The sequence below is a fragment of the Protopterus annectens genome, chromosome 3.part1 (assembly GCF_019279795.1).
Source record: "Protopterus annectens isolate FY-2018-M chromosome 3.part1, PAN1.0, whole genome shotgun sequence".
NCBI lineage: Eukaryota > Metazoa > Chordata > Ceratodontiformes > Protopteridae > Protopterus > Protopterus annectens.
Window position 1 is genome coordinate 1,912,766,798 of NC_056732.1, and position 15,737 is coordinate 1,912,782,534.

Here is a 15,737-nt window from a genome sequence, read left to right on the forward strand (position 1 = left end):
ACAAAGGAGAAACAACCTGAATGCTGAACGCCAGCTGGACAGGGTTGCTTTAGAAACTGTTTTTCACAAACAAAATTCATAATTGGTCATCTTTTCTTAAATCCTTTGTCCTGTACATATAGAATCTGAGTTGTCTGTGAACATCTAATAAATAGACAAAGTATTCGCCTATGTTGCAGTATCTTTGAAAAAATACCGGGAGATGTACATATTGGTTTAAGTTACTACTGGATGCTACCTTAGGGATAGAAGTTGCATTAGTTCTGAGGAAAACCCTGTCCTTGTGAAAAAAACAGATATGGGGGTTTTGAAAAAAGTGCTTGTAATTCTGAGATTCATTTAGTTGATGTTACTGCCACTTGAAAATAGTTTTACAGGATAGAAATTTTAAGTCCACCTTATTAACAGGCTCAAAAGGAGGTTGTGAGAGGGGTTGTAAGAGAATGGTAATGTCTCATGCAGGTACTGAGTCTCTTATGGGAGGTCTTAATAAAAATGTACCCTTAAGGAAAGCTTTTGAGATCTTAAGGGATGCAATGGACGTATCATTAACACCAACATGGAAATTGGAAATAGCCGTCAACTGAATCTTGATAGCTGTGTAACTGGAATTTTTGTCAAAATTAGACAGAAATTCAAATATGGATCGCATTGGTGTTGAAAAAGGATCTAGCCCCTTAGAATGGGCCCAAGTTGAAAATCTTTTCCATTTGCTCTGATAAACTTTCCTAGTAGATGTTTTTTTGAGAAAAAGGCAGAATGCTGACGACTGCAGGAGGAAGCCTGCCATCTTTGGCTAAGGTTAAAATTAGAGGCAGCATTCGGTTAACCTCACAGACATGTGATCCAAAGGAGGCAGTAAAGAGGGATGGGACAGGAGATCTGGATAACTATTCATCATGCATGATGGATGTACTAGAAGAAGCCATACAAAGGGGAACAAAGACTGTCAGGGTCAAAAGGGTGCAAACAGTATAACCATGACCTTGCGTTGTGTGGCTTTCTGTATGAACTTGCTCATTAGAGGTAATGGGGAAAAGGCATACAGAAACTACGGGAGCCAACTTTGGACCAGAGCATCCCTCAGTGACTCTCCCTGTGGGAAAATCAGGGAACAGTACTTGCTGCATTTTTTGTTCAGACAGGAGGCAAAGAGGTCTCCGACAGGTTGGCACCAGTATCTGAAAATTGTTTTTGCCACCACAGGGTTGAGGGACCATTCATGAGGCATTAGAAGTGTTCTGATCAATTTGCCCAAAAGAAACTGGTTATCCACGGGATGTGCATTGCAATTAGAAAGCGTTGTGAAGACATCGCCCACAGCCAATGCCTCATGGCTTCCGACAAACAGGATAAGTATGGGTTCCTCCCTGTCTGTTGAGGTACCATACAAGTAATGTTGTTTGCCTGAATGGATATCACACCCTTGGGAAGTAGGTCCTGAAATGCCTGCAGTGCTAGAAGAACTGCCCTCATCTCAAACATACTGATGTGAAGACTTGCCTATGTCGATTATGTACCTTGGACCATCTTCCCTTCAAAATCCCCCCCAACCTAGAAGGGATGCATCCATGGTCACTGTTGCTGCAGAAGGACTCACCTGGAAAGGATGGCTGTTGGTCACCAATGGGGAGGTTAGCCACAATGAGATGTGATTTTTGCATACCTGTGTAATTCTGATCTTTGCACATAGAGGGTGAATGAATTGTGTCCATTATACTGATAAGGTTCATTGTACTACTTAGCTTGCTCAGGGAATCATACGAATCGAAGATGCTAAGAGACCTAAGAGATATAGGATCAATCTCACTGGTGGTTTTGGGTGGTGAAGAACTAGTAGTGTCATGCATAGTGAATTAATTCTGGTTACAAGGAGGGTGACTACTTGAAGTTTTGTATTCAAGTGGCATGCTATGAATTCTATAGCTTGTGTTGAGTCAACTGACATTTTGGAAGATTTAATGACATTTCTAGATTCTGAAGCAAGTGGAGTACATGATCCTGGTGTTTGCAAAGGAGATGCTTAGTGGGAGCAGTCAGAAGCCAATCCTCTAGGTATGGGAAGCCATGGATCCTTTGTAGATACAGTTGCACCGTTACAACTGTTATGATCTTAATGAACACCCTGGGGCTGTGGTAATACCAAATGGCAGAGCTCTGAACTGGAAAAGGCTGGCTCTCAAATGAGAGTGGATATATCTCCTGGAGTACTTCATTATTTTGATGTGACAGTAGGAATCCCTGAGATCAGTACAGCACATCTAATTGTCCTGCCTCAGTAGAGGTAAAATGGACTGAACTGTGACCATGAAGTTCGTTTGTTTTTATGAACTTGTTCAAGTGACTTAAATCCGAAATGGGTCTGAGGTCTCCAGTGTTTTTTTGGCACTAAAAATAATCTGGAATAAACACCAGATTCTAACTGGTCATGGGTGACTGGCTGGATGCCTTTCTTCTAACAGCTTTGAAATTTCTGTGGCTGCTGAGTTCCACTGATTGGGTGGAACATCAGGGACTTTCTTTTTCATTTATGGTTGAAGAAAAAATGGAAATGAGTAACCTCTGGATATTATCCTTAGCATCCATGAATCTGATATTATATTTTGGCAGGCTTGAGGGTGTAAGGAGAGCCCAACTGCCTCCAGAGTGCAGCAGTCGGGCAGCCATTTAGGGGCGATGGAAGGCTTTCTCCAAAAAGGGGCCTCGAAAGCCTTGATTCTGCAGTTCACCTCTGCCTCTTGGATGTCGTCCATTAAATTCTCCCCTCCTCCACCACAGGAAGGGCTCATCTTTAAAGTCATAGAAAGAACTCTGATTTGCGGAACCGCATCTTCCTCCCCAATCTCTGGTTTCTAGAAAATGTTCTTTGTGGGGGTGGAGAAGCATGCTCCCACTGCAGAGAGAGCCTTGTCATCCCACTGACTTCTGGTGTATGTATCCTTGAGTTTAGGTCCAAATAAGGTGGATCCATCATATGGGGCATTAATGAAGGATGACTTAAAGCCTTCCATAAAGTCATATAATCTCGTCCAGATGTGATGGCGAATGGTGATGCCCATGCCTGATGCTCTGGCTATACCATCAGCTGTGTTAAGAGAGCAGACACTTGGCCACATTAGAAGATTGAAGGGTGTAAAGCCGGGAGTCCACTGTTTTTCGAACATTATGTCAGTAGTACCCCTGAGATCTCTTTTGTCAAGTCTCTCTGGAATCTTGTAAGGTGAGCGAGACAGTTCTGCGATCAAGGGCAAAAGTTGCTGATGAGCAAGTCCACTTTCCATATCTGTCCATCGCCCTAGACTCCCTAATAGGGAGATGGATAGAACAGCTTTCCTCCAATAGCTCTTTCTTACTGACTGCTGCCACCACTATACCATCTACAGGAGGTCCCACCACCATAGCATCTGCTGGTGGAGCCTAACTCCAGTGCTTCCCATCAGGTGGAGCAGATAATATGCGGTCGACTTTCTTTGGAATGGGCTCCAACACATCAGTGTCCTTCCATGCCCATTAAGCCATTAGTTCTATAAGGGGGTCGATGGGTGGTACACCACCCATGATGAGATTGGTCCGAAACCAAAATCCCGCAAAAACACAGACTCTTCTGGACATGGGTCAATGGATGTCCACCCCCCCCCCCCGTTTCCTAATTCTAGAATGTTTCCAAGGAGACAATTTCAGGGAGTGAGGGGAGCCCTCTCCTGCCTCTAAGTCAGTATCTTCCATAGAAGACTCAGGTGAAGAGTCTAGATGCTTCTGCTTACATGTCTATTTTCTGGGAACACCTTTTAGGGGTTCAGCACAAGGGTCAGAATCAGACAGTGAACTGACAAAGCAGATTTCCTCAGGAGCTCTTGGTTAGGACTGTCCCTGTACGACTGGAAATAGAGGAAAAGAAGCAGAACGCAGGTGGGGTTTGAGTGGAACCAAAATAATAGTAGCTAGCTGCCTTATTGGTTCCCTATTACAAAATCGAAGTTGCATAACTTCGAATGTTGTAATACCGAACCGTAAACACTGAACGGTCAAAATAGCGCAGCTGCAGAAAACCAAATTTTTTCCTAGGGAAAGAATTTGGTTGTCCGTTTCTGTGGCTTCACTATTTTGTTTACTGTGGTGCGAAAGTTACAGGATGGGTTCAGGTAAGTGTTGGGTAGTGACGGACTTTGGGGTTAGGGCTGGGTTAAGGATAGTGCATAGCTAGTCATGTATTTTAGGTTTAGTGTAGGTTTTTAGGATGTTTTGTGTGTGTGTGTTTTTCGGAACAGTGAAATTTTTCCCTGGGAAAAAATTTGCTGTTCTGCAGTTTCGATGTTATTACGTTTCGAACTTCCATGTTCGAACTTATGGTGTTCGAAATTCTGGAAATTCAATAATGTAATATAAACCCGCCTTGTATTTGGGAGATACCAAAACCCTTTTGAAAGCTTCAAAAGCCGAGGCTGCCACTGGTGCTGACTTCTTCCACTCCAAAAAGGAAAAGGAGAGCTTGGCACCTAGGAACCTTAGTTCCAAAGCAGATCTTGATCCTAAGCGATCTAAAGCCAAGGACCCAAGGGGAAGAGATGGCTCCAAGAACCTGGATGTCAAATTACTCCCCTGAAGCTTGACTCTCAAGCTTCGGCTCTGAATCTCATCTCAGTCCAATGGTATCAGCCAGGAGCTCCACCACCAACGAAGAAAACTACAGTTCCAATTGGTTCTTAAGAACCTGAAACCAAAAGTTGGACTAGTGCAGATTCTTGCATGGGGGGATTATGAGGGGCAACAGTCAGCACCAGGGGACGGTGTCAGGATAACCCAAAGCTGTATCTGTGTCTTCAAATATTTCATCATCCTGTCATCCTGAGGGTTGAGAGCATCTCTTTTCTTGAAGTATGGGAGAATGAATTCTTGACATCACCAGTTCTGGTGAAAAACAAGCCCTTGGAAAAGTACAGAGCTGAGGGGCTAACTGTTCCAACCTTCTTGGAATTTTAGGGTCAGAACCAACAGGTGTGATTGGTTCCAGTGATGTCTTTTTTTAAGCTTTCAATGGAAATCAGCTTCTTTACTTTTCTTTCTCTTTGTCATGAGATTTTGTTTTAGTTTTATTCTACTATTTACTGGAAAAGGTATGAGAAGGAGAAGAGGAAGCTTCTGTCTGAGCTGGAAGGAGCCCCTTAAGAACTAATTTATCCCGTCGTGTTTGAAGAGACCTGGCACTGAAGGTCACACAAGACTGGCAGTCCATGTCTAGGTGAGCTACGCCAAGACAATAGACACACTTTGTGTGTGGATCTTGAGGGGTCAACTTGTGCCCCCACTCCCAGCATTTTTTGAAGCCTGACACTTCTTACATGTTAAGGCTGAAAAAGGACAAATGTCACTAGAAAAATACAACACATAATAAACTATCTATAAGCAAAAAGTTATAATAAAGGTATAAAAGTATTAGTCTAACCTACAGTATAATAGAACTATCTGCTATATATATATATATATATATATATATATATATATATATATATATGGGTCTACTTCATTTCACCTAACCTCCAATTCACTGACTTTCATTTCACTGACCCCATTTCACTGAAATTTCATTTGACTGACACTTCATTTCACTGACAGTTCATTTGACTGACAAATATTATTAGCAAGAAAATGGAATATGCCCCCTTCCCCACTGTAGTGCGACCCTGGAGTTAGAATATATAGTTGGGGGGTGTGGGAGCACAGCCCCACATCAGGGGGTGGGGGCACAGCTTCATTTCATATGATATTGTTAAGTTTTGATATAATATTGCATATATTATATCACAACTTAACAATATCATATGAATGAGGGGGCTGTGCCCCCACACCAATGTGGGCTGTGCCCCATACCCCAACTATATTTTCCATCTCCAGGGTCGCACAGTGGGGAAGGGCATATTCCATTTTCTGCTAATAATACTGTCAGTCAAATGAACTGTCAGTGAAATGAAGTGTCAGTGAAATGAAATTTCAGTCATTTGGTCTCGGTCAAATGGGAGTCAGTGAATTGGAAGTTAGGTGAAATGAAGTAGACCTATATATATATATATATATATATATATATATATATATGTGTGTGTGTGTGTGTGTGTGTGTGTATATATATATATATATATATATATATATATATATATATATATACACATATATATATATGTAGATGTAGATATACAGATATACATATTTTTTAAACTACTATTGTAATATAGAAGAGAAAAAATATCCCGTGAAAGTTAAGAAAACTCTCACTGCAGGAGAGGAGTATAAGTCGTGAAAACCTTCACAAATTCGTACAGAGCTCACTGCACATCAAAACATTTCCAGAGGCAAACAAGATCTGGGTATCTGTGGTTCAATCTAGAGTATTACGGGTAGGGGAGAAGTTAGAGCTCTGGAGCTGATAAACTCAGGATGGGCACCAAAGTCAGATGTCGTCAGATCTAACACCCCATATTTGAACAGATGAAAATAGACAACAATGAATCAACAGTTACTTTTTCATGGCTAGCTTGGTCATCTACCCATCAAACAATTCTACTGAAGTCGGCAGATGAAACAGGTTGCCAGAGGCAGAACCAGAGATGGTGGCATACCTCTGTCTTTCTCATAACATTCCAATGTGTTGCAGCATACAATTTGACAACCACTGTTGTAGTTCCGTCTGTATGAGTTACTCTGACTGCATTGCTTTTATTGTTCTAGTATCCAGGATTACAGTCATCATACTGCATCTCCACATCACTATGCATCTCAGATGGTAAAAAATACCTTGTACCACTGGATACCCCACTGCTTTGTGGCTATTCGTTATGGCCTTGTATATCAGCACTGCTGCACCCTGCACTGTCATTACACTTAGTATTAATGCACTGATACCTCACTTGTAACCACATGTGAATGAACAGTCTGAAACACTGCCTCTAGAATAAGAATCCTCTTCTTAGCTTTGAAAAAGATTTATGAGCTTATACTTCTTCGTCTCCACTACAGTGTAATACTCAGTATTGTCATATTTATGTTTGTGTGGGGAAAAAAAGTGTTTTATTTTTCTCAAACTTCCTCCAGATCTGGTGAGAAGCATCATTGTAGGAAGCTGCTATATTCAATCACAGCTGCTACTGGTTGCTCCTTCTTTCCAATCTATATTTTACAGTCTCCATTACAAAACAGTGTACTGCTACAGGGGATGGCACATCAGTGATCTAAATTTCACAAAATGATGCAACGTGTACAATCTTCACTAAAAATGTATACTACTAGTTGGATCCCACAGCTGTAATAACTTTTGCAATGTTCAATATATATGTCACAGTGCAACAGACCAAAATTATACTTAATTACCCAGAACATGCACCTTCAGTTGGAAAAAGTTTCTTGTAGACTGTAGCGGATAGTACGCAACATATTTGTTAAAACTTCTCTGCTGTTACGTTACCCCATGCCCTAAGTCACCTTTACTGCTTTCACGTTTAATAAAACGACTTACAGCTGAAGTGAAACATTAATTGATAACAGCACTGCAAACAATGACGAAAACTTATCTGTTAAATCATGTCAACATTTGTGTTTGCCACATTTTCAGCTGAAAGCACTAATAGCTAGTCAGTGGAGATCCTGCACGCCAATCATGAGCAATAAGCACTGAACTACATCTGAAAATGGTGAAATTCTAGAATCGTCTCACTTCAAGTTGCATTTGCATTGCCTTTACCCTGAAATGATGAAAACTGAATGTGTACAGCAGTTCCTGACAAAATGTACTATTCAACAGTATTCTGTACATAGACTGCCACCTACTGGTGAATCAAGGAGTTATTTATACAAGTGCCAGTAAGCATAAAAGTACAGTTATGGTAGGCATGAAATAAATGAATGGATGGTTTGAAGTGATTAAAAAATATACTAGGAAAGAAAAAACAAAAGAATCAGCAAGCAGGATATAGAACTCCAGTACTGCAACATATGGGGTAGAACAATGAGAGTGATGAAATGCAAACTGGTTAAAATCACCTACATGCCCATTATGCAGTGTGGCCGCATGGCAGATGAGTGAAGGATATTTTCTACCAATGGATTTATGCACTTGAAAATAGGGAAAGAATCAGTTCAAATCCTGGAGGAAATGTGTGTGTTGTGGGTGCAGCACTTATATATATTTGATTATATCTGATTAGTCACTTTCGGATACAAGTGTTTATGCAACTGCGGAAATATCCAGAATAATTAATTATGCAGTGATCAGCATTTCCCTATCCTGTTTATTACAAGTGCTGCTTACATCCCAAATGACAAAATAATGCAAGGCAGCTTTGGTGACACAAATATTTATAAAAAGAAAAAGGCTGAAAGATAACACAAAACAGGAAGAACTAGAGGTAAAGGAGAGGGACACTCCATATGTGAATGACTTAAAGATACACCAACTGTGGTAGACGGAAGGTGGTCCAAATGGAAGTGGTACACAGAAAGCCAACTGAAGGCTTGGGAGGAAGACATATGGAAGGCAAAGTTTAAAATGAAAACCCAAGGACTGAAGTAAAAAGAATAAAGAAAATGTCAGCTTTGAAAACGTAAATAATCTAAGAAGTGTACAGCGTGAGCAACCAAATACGGAAACTCTGGATTGTGATTCCTCACTAAGGAAAATCTGAAGTTTACAGAAGAATAAAAGACTTTGTAAACACTGTACCCTATAACTATTTAGAGAATGGGTATGATGCTGATATAGACAGTAGAACTCTGCAAACATGAGCATAGGAAGAAGAGAAAACAGAAGCAATAAAACAATATTATTTGAAAGCATATGAGCCTAACATACTTTGTGGTTGTACAAAAAAGTACAGTGCTGCACAGTTAAAGAAATAATCTGGAACAGGAAGGAACACTGTGAAGATATAAATGATAACTAAAATTAGAAATCTATCCACATTACGTCTCCGAGTGACTGCAATAAGCAGACATTTGAATAATCAACAAACTGTGAACAGTGAATTTGAGTTTAAGGAAAACTATCTTGGGCTTGTTGTCTTTATATTACAATTAGAGTTGCAGTTAGATTTCTAATTAGTTAACCAAGACTCACTAACGTTTTACTGTTTTAACCATCCTTAAGTTTTCTAAATAAGCAGTTTGTTCAAGATAGTCAGCTTTTCTCTCTAGGACTTAGCTGAGAAAGGGTTTGATCCCAGTCAGACTTTCCCGGTTAACAAAGACAGATGAATGAATAAATATAATGTTGAACACATATATTTAGAAAATGTCTAGTACAACACTCCATGAAGTCTTAAACAGTAAGCACCTGATAAAGTATAACAAATGTTTTCAGATTCTTAACAACAAAGAATGCAACATTAACAAAGAAACAAAATGAATGAGTTCATTTTGCCGGGGACCACAATGATTGACCATAAACAAGACCTGGGGAAGCAGGACACTACAAATTCTAAGTGGTGAATCCTGGGGACACTCAAAAATCACCAGGCAGTGATATGTGACTTACACAAAGTGTTATATTAGAGACAATTACACTTAGCTGAGGGGAAAAAATCCTCCCCAAAGTGGGGGTCAGCTGGGCCTCTCCACTCACAAAAACTCTTGATCAAAAAACGTTCTACGAAACAAGATTCAGGTAATTCTTTTCACCACATCTAATTCTGGTCAAGCTTACTGGACTTCTGCAATTAAAGCAAAGCCACTGTATTAAGTAATAATCAGAGGCAGTATGGGAAAAGTACAGTTGTGTACACTTACCATAAATGTAGATGTTCAAGTGTATTCACTGTTGTAGTCATTACATTTGGGTAATCTGCTGGCAGGTTGCCCTCAGTTGGCCTGAATTCCAAAGTCTTGGATCCTGCGTCGGTTGCTGTCTTCTCTTCCATGACATCAGGTCATCAGGGGTATAAAACATGCAGCTGACGCCATTTTCTTTAGTTTTTCTTGCCCTCGATGTCAGGTGCCCCCAAAAAGGTAGCAATATTATATAAATATATCAATATACATGCATCAATAAAATTTTACCTTCATCTACAAGCAAATACACACATAGGTTGTAGAAGATAGAGAAGGAAAGATAAACTGTAGAATGACATGGGGATGGTGGGAGGGTAACCTGGACTGCAACAGTGAATACACTCGAACATCTACATTTATGGTAAGTGTACATAACTGTACTATGTTCTTCATGTTTCACTGTTACAGTCATTACATTTGGGTAGAATCCCAAAGCTATGGTTGGGAGGCTGGAGCTAAACAGCATTAGGTGTGGCTATAAGGCCCTGCAGCACTGCAGTGGCAAAGCCTGCCCTTAACTTAGAGTAGAGAGGCAAATGGTAATGCTTTGTAAAGGTGTGAACAGAACTCCAAGTAGCAGCCTCTAAAATGTCTTTGGTTGGTACTCCTCTGGGAAAGGCTGCCGAAGTAGCTGCAGCTCTGGTGGAATGAGACCTAATGCCTTTGGGCACAGGTTTACCATGGGTAAGTAGCAGAAACTGATGCAGTGGCTTATCCACTTTGAAATTGTCTGCTTTGAAATAGCCTTTCCTTCTGATCCTGCAGCATATGACACTAGTAATTGCTCAGTTTTTCTTAGAGCTTTTGTCCTGCTCAAGTAGAATCTTAGCTGTCTGTGTATGTCCAAGGAATGCAGAATTCTCTCCCCTTTGTTCTGTGGATTTGGATGAAAAGTTGGCAGATGAATTGTTTGGTTAAGATCCACAATGGAAACCACCTTAGGCATAAAAGTAGGATTTGTCCTCAGAGACACCCTGTCTGGGTAAAATATGATAAAAGGCTCTACAGCCATGAGGGCCTCTAGCTCTGAAACTCTTCTTGCTGAAGTAATTGCTAGTAGCAGAGCTGTCTTCCATGATAAGAACTTTATATCAGCAGTAGCGGCTGGTTCAAATGGAGGCAGGGTGAGTTTTTCCAACACATAATTGAGGTCCCACGCAGGTAATGGTGATCTTTTAGGAGGCCTTAGGTTTTTGGCTCCTCTAAGGTACTGTATTAGTAAAGGATGAGAAAAGATTGGTGGCTCTGTATTGTAATGAGCCGAAATGGCAGAGGCATGGATTTTGATTGATGAGAAAGATAGGCCTTTGTCAAGCATCTCAGTTAAGTATTGTAATAGCTGAGGAATATGTGGTTCTGCTGTATCGGTTCCTTGTGCTTGATTCCAAACACAGAATCTCTTCCATTTGTCAGCATAAGATTTTCTAGTACTAGGCCTTCTGGCTTCCAAAATGACATCCATCACAGCTTTACTTAAAGGTGTCATTCGTATGATTACATGATTAGCCATACTGCCAGGTTCAGAGTCTGTAGTTGATTGTGCAGGATCTGATTGTTTTGCTGGGACAGTAGTTGTGGTCTTTGAGGCAAGGTCCAAGCTGGGTATTGAAACAAGTTCCTTAGGATTGGGTACCAGTATTGGCGGGGCCAGTCCGGGGCAATTCATATCATCTTTGGCTTCTCTAGTCTGACTTTTAGGAGGATCTTGGGTAGAAGCGGCAAAGGAGGAAAGGCGTAAACTGACAGGTTTTTCCAACTGAAGGATAGGGTGTCCACTTTCCATGCTTGTCTGTGATAAGTTCTTGTGCAGAATCTTTTCAATTGATAATTTTGAGGAAAGGCAAATAGATCTATGTCTGGGCTCCCCCATTTCTCTGTTATCATGCTGAATACTTGTGGATTTAGTTTCCACTCGTGAGGATCCATAAGGTTTCTGCTTAAGTTGCCTGCCAGAGTGTTCTGTTTTCCTGGCAGGAATTGAGCTTGAAAATGTATTAGGTAGGTCAAAGCTGTGTCCCACAGTGCCATGGCTAATCTGCAAAGGGGGTATGAGTGTGTGCCCTCTTGCTTGTTTATATACCACATGACTGTGGTGTTGTCCATCTTTATCAGTAGTTGTCCTGGATGAAGTAAGTTTTTGAAGGCTCTTAGGGCATTTTGAACAGCTAGCATCTCTTTCTGGTTGATATGTAGATGCATTTTTTTTGGTGCCCATATGCCCTGAATGCATCTTCCTGCCATGTGGGCCCCCCAGGCATAATCTGATGCGTCTGTTGTTAAGGTTAGGCTGGCAGGGGGTACAGTGAAGGATCGTCCCATGTTTTGGTGACAGGCCTTTGCCCACCATAGAAACTCCTGTTGCAGGCAGGGGATAATAGGAATCATTGTTTCCAGACTGTGTGAATGTTTGCTCCATAAACATTTTAGGTACCATTGAAGTTTCCTCATATGCAGTCTTGCATATGGAATTAGTAGGATGCAGGATGCCATGAAGCCCAGAGCCTGCAGAATTTGTCTTGCAGAAGACTGGGTTTTTGTTGCCATCAGTTTGAAGTAAGAAGTCAGTTGCTTTTGTTTGTCTGGCGTGAGGTAAGCCATCTGGGCAGTTGTATTCAAGCTTGCACCTAGGAATGTTATCTTTTGAGAGGGTACCAGTTGTGATTTCTCTTCGTTTATTGTGTACCCTAGGCATGCTAGAAGCCTTTTCACAAACACCAGGTGTCGTAGAAGAGTGTCCTTGTTTTCTGCTTAAATGAGACATTCGTCCAAGTAAGGATATATTTGAATACTTCTTTGTCTGCAAAATGCAATTACTGGTGCCAGGCACTTTGTAAAGACCCTGGGCGCAGTAGATAAGCCAAAGGGCAGTGCAGAGAATTGGTAATGCATTAAGCCAGCCTTGAATCTGAGGTATCTTCTGCACGACTGTCTTACTGGGACATGCAGGTTCATAGGTTCATAGGTTCATAGGTTAGTACTAAGCTAACTGCCCTTGCAAGCCATTTTAAGCCTAGCCAATTATCCCATGTGAGACTTGAACCCTGCACCTTGTGTTTGTAAGGCAAACACCTTAACCATTAGGCCACCATTAGGCCACCCTCCCAAGCCTCTTTTAAGTCTAAAGTCACCAGCCAAGCATTTTTGTCCAGCATGGGCAGAAACTGTTGCAAAGTGAGCATTTTGAATGTCCAGGTACGTGTTCAAAATCGATAAATCCAGTATTGGCCACCAGGCTTTGTCCTTTCTGGGTACCAAGAACAGTCTTGAGTAAAAACCTTGTCCTTTTTCCTGTTCTGGTACTGTCTGAATGGCCCCCAAATCCATGAGGGACGTAACCTGTTTCTGAGCCTCTGCCCATTGGTTTTTTGGCAGGTCTGGCCAACCATTTGTCATTGGTAGAGTGTGGAAATGGAATATGTATCCCTGTGATACGACGTTCATTTCCCACTTGTCCTGGGTTATTAACTGCCAATTCTGAGCAAAAAGTGCTAATTTTCCCCCTATGGGTACTGCCAAAAGATAAGTGCTTGGTGTAGGCAGAGGGAAGTCACTGGGATTGCTTTCTTAAAGTTTGCGCTTTATCTCCTCCAGATTTGGAGGTGGATGTGCCCCATTGCTTTGACCTGTATGAGTCTTGAGCCTGGTACCTGGAACCCTTAGGGCATCTGGATTTGCCCCTTTGAGCTCTGTCTGACACAGGAAAGGACCAATTTTTTGTAGGCTAGTGTCTATTGAATCTAGGTGGCTGCACTTGTAAGAAATCTTTAACAGTTTGCATAGACTTAGCTTTGTCTTCCATTTTCTTTAAAACCTCTTCTGCCTTAATACCAAACAGAGAATCATGCTGTAAAGGTGCATCTAGCAATTTAGCTTTAACATGATCAGGCAAATTTTGTTCCTTTAACCAGGCATGTCTCCTAATCACAGATCCAGTAACTGCGGCCCTGCACGAGGCCTCTAAAGAATCAAAACCACATTGCAAAGTATGCTTTCCAACTTGTTCAGCTTCATGCAATAATTCCTGCAATTCCTTATTTTCTGCACATTCTGGAATCAACATCATTTTCTGTTTCAGCAATCCCATAACATGTTGTTGGTACTTAAGCATATGAAATTAGCAGTTAAAGGCCCTGATTGCCAAGGTTGCAGATGTATAAACCTTTTTTCCCCATCTGTCCAGCGCCCTTGAATCTTAGTAGGGTTTTTTGCTGTTGAGGCCCTAACTCCCTTTGGGCCCTGTGAAATAGTTTCAGGATCAGCAGCAGGGTTTCTAATTAAAAATTTATGAGTCAGGGACCCTGTAATACCTGTCAGGTTTACTGGGAGCCGGAGGTAAAGAGTCAGGGGTCAGGCTCGACTCTGAAAAAACATCATCCACAATGTCTAACACAGGGGGAATGGCTAAAGGCTTGTGCTGAGAGAGAAAGAGGAAATCCCTGAGCCTCTTTTTTGATTCTGAGAAGCCTTGACTCTCCCAGTGAAAATGCTCCCTCAAAGTATGCAAGGTTTCCCCAAATGAGTAATCCTCAGGAGGAGATGCAGATGGAATAGACTCCTCAGCATCAGAATCCTCATAGGGAGGTAAAGATAATGCCTGATCAGAAGAGGAATCAGAAGAAATAGAAACCTGATCTGAAGATTCATAATCAGTGTCTTGCCTAGGCCTCTTATCTGGAGGGGGATGGGTACCCCTGATCAAGGTAATAAGGTCTTCGGCCATTTTGATCATCTGTTTTTTAGGCATAGAGGCCTGTGCATATGGCTCAGGCATCGTTTTTTTTTTCAGTTTTAGGAGGTGTCTTTGCCTTTGGTTTTGCAGCTTTTGTCGGTTTGATATAAAAATGTTGAGGTCTGAATACACCCTCAGAAGCCGGTGCCTCCTCAGCGGCTCCAGACCCATCCGAGGGAGATACATCCATCGGGCCAATACCTTGAGTATCTTGCGTCATGCAGGACTCCACATGGGTGTTGGTAGAGGCCTGTGACTCAAAGGTAGCGGGTATCAGGTGCTGCAAAAGCACCTCACTGAGTACTGCCGAACTGGCGACTGGCTTAGGAGAAGCTTTGTCATCGGTTTTGGATCTCGACTGCCTTTCTCTGTCCTTTTCTTTGCGTTTTTTATGTACTCCGGTAGTCGGATTGCTATCCGATGACATCTCTGGGTAGTTAAATCTGTTTCCAAAATACTTAGATGCAAAAATATACCAACGCTTAATAGTACATTGGTTAAATCTAGCACAAAACCGACAGCCAGGCACATTGTGATCAGGGCCTAGGCAAGGAATACAGTATAAATGGAAATCCTTATGAGGTATTTGCTTCCCACATGTAATACAATTATTAACTTATTCTGACATCGGTAAAAAGTAAGAAAAAAGTTTCCCCAACAGGGTACTTAGCTTTATCGAAGAATTGGGTTCTGAAACTCAAACTCTGCGACCGGCACTTGCGAAATGCTTCTGCTTCGGGCACCGCACGGCAAGAAAGACTAAAGAAAATGGCGCTGGCTGCATGTTTTATACCCCTGACATCATGGAAGAGAAGACAGCAACCGACGCAGGACCCAAGACTTTGGAATTCAGGCCCACTGGGGGCAACCTGCCAGCAGATTACCCAAATGTAATGACTGCAACAGTGAAACATGAAGAACATAGGGGACGGTCATCGGCTGCCTCACTTCTTTTTTTTTTCTCTCAGCCTCCTCTGGGCTCAACCCAAACCACATTAAGAGTCAATAAAGAGACAAAGGACGCTGGTGCAGCATCATACTTGGTGCAGGGGTGTGCACTAACCCCACAACCCTGTGGTAGGTTTGCTAGCTTTGCTTTCTTCTACAGACTCTCTACCAAGCAGGATTCTAATTACAGCAGGCTTCTCCAGGCTCCTAATGTGTGACTGCAGCAAGCCTAGGCCTTCTTCCTCCTTTC

At 41.7% G+C, this 15,737-nt stretch overlaps 1 protein-coding gene across 4 annotated transcripts in view; it reads right to left on the reverse strand.

Moving 5' to 3' along the window:
* Positions 1-15,737, reverse strand: part of LOC122798823 (ubiquitin carboxyl-terminal hydrolase 2-like) — a 1,648,319-nt gene that overhangs the window by 715,230 nt on the left and 917,352 nt on the right. The window lies entirely within an intron of this gene.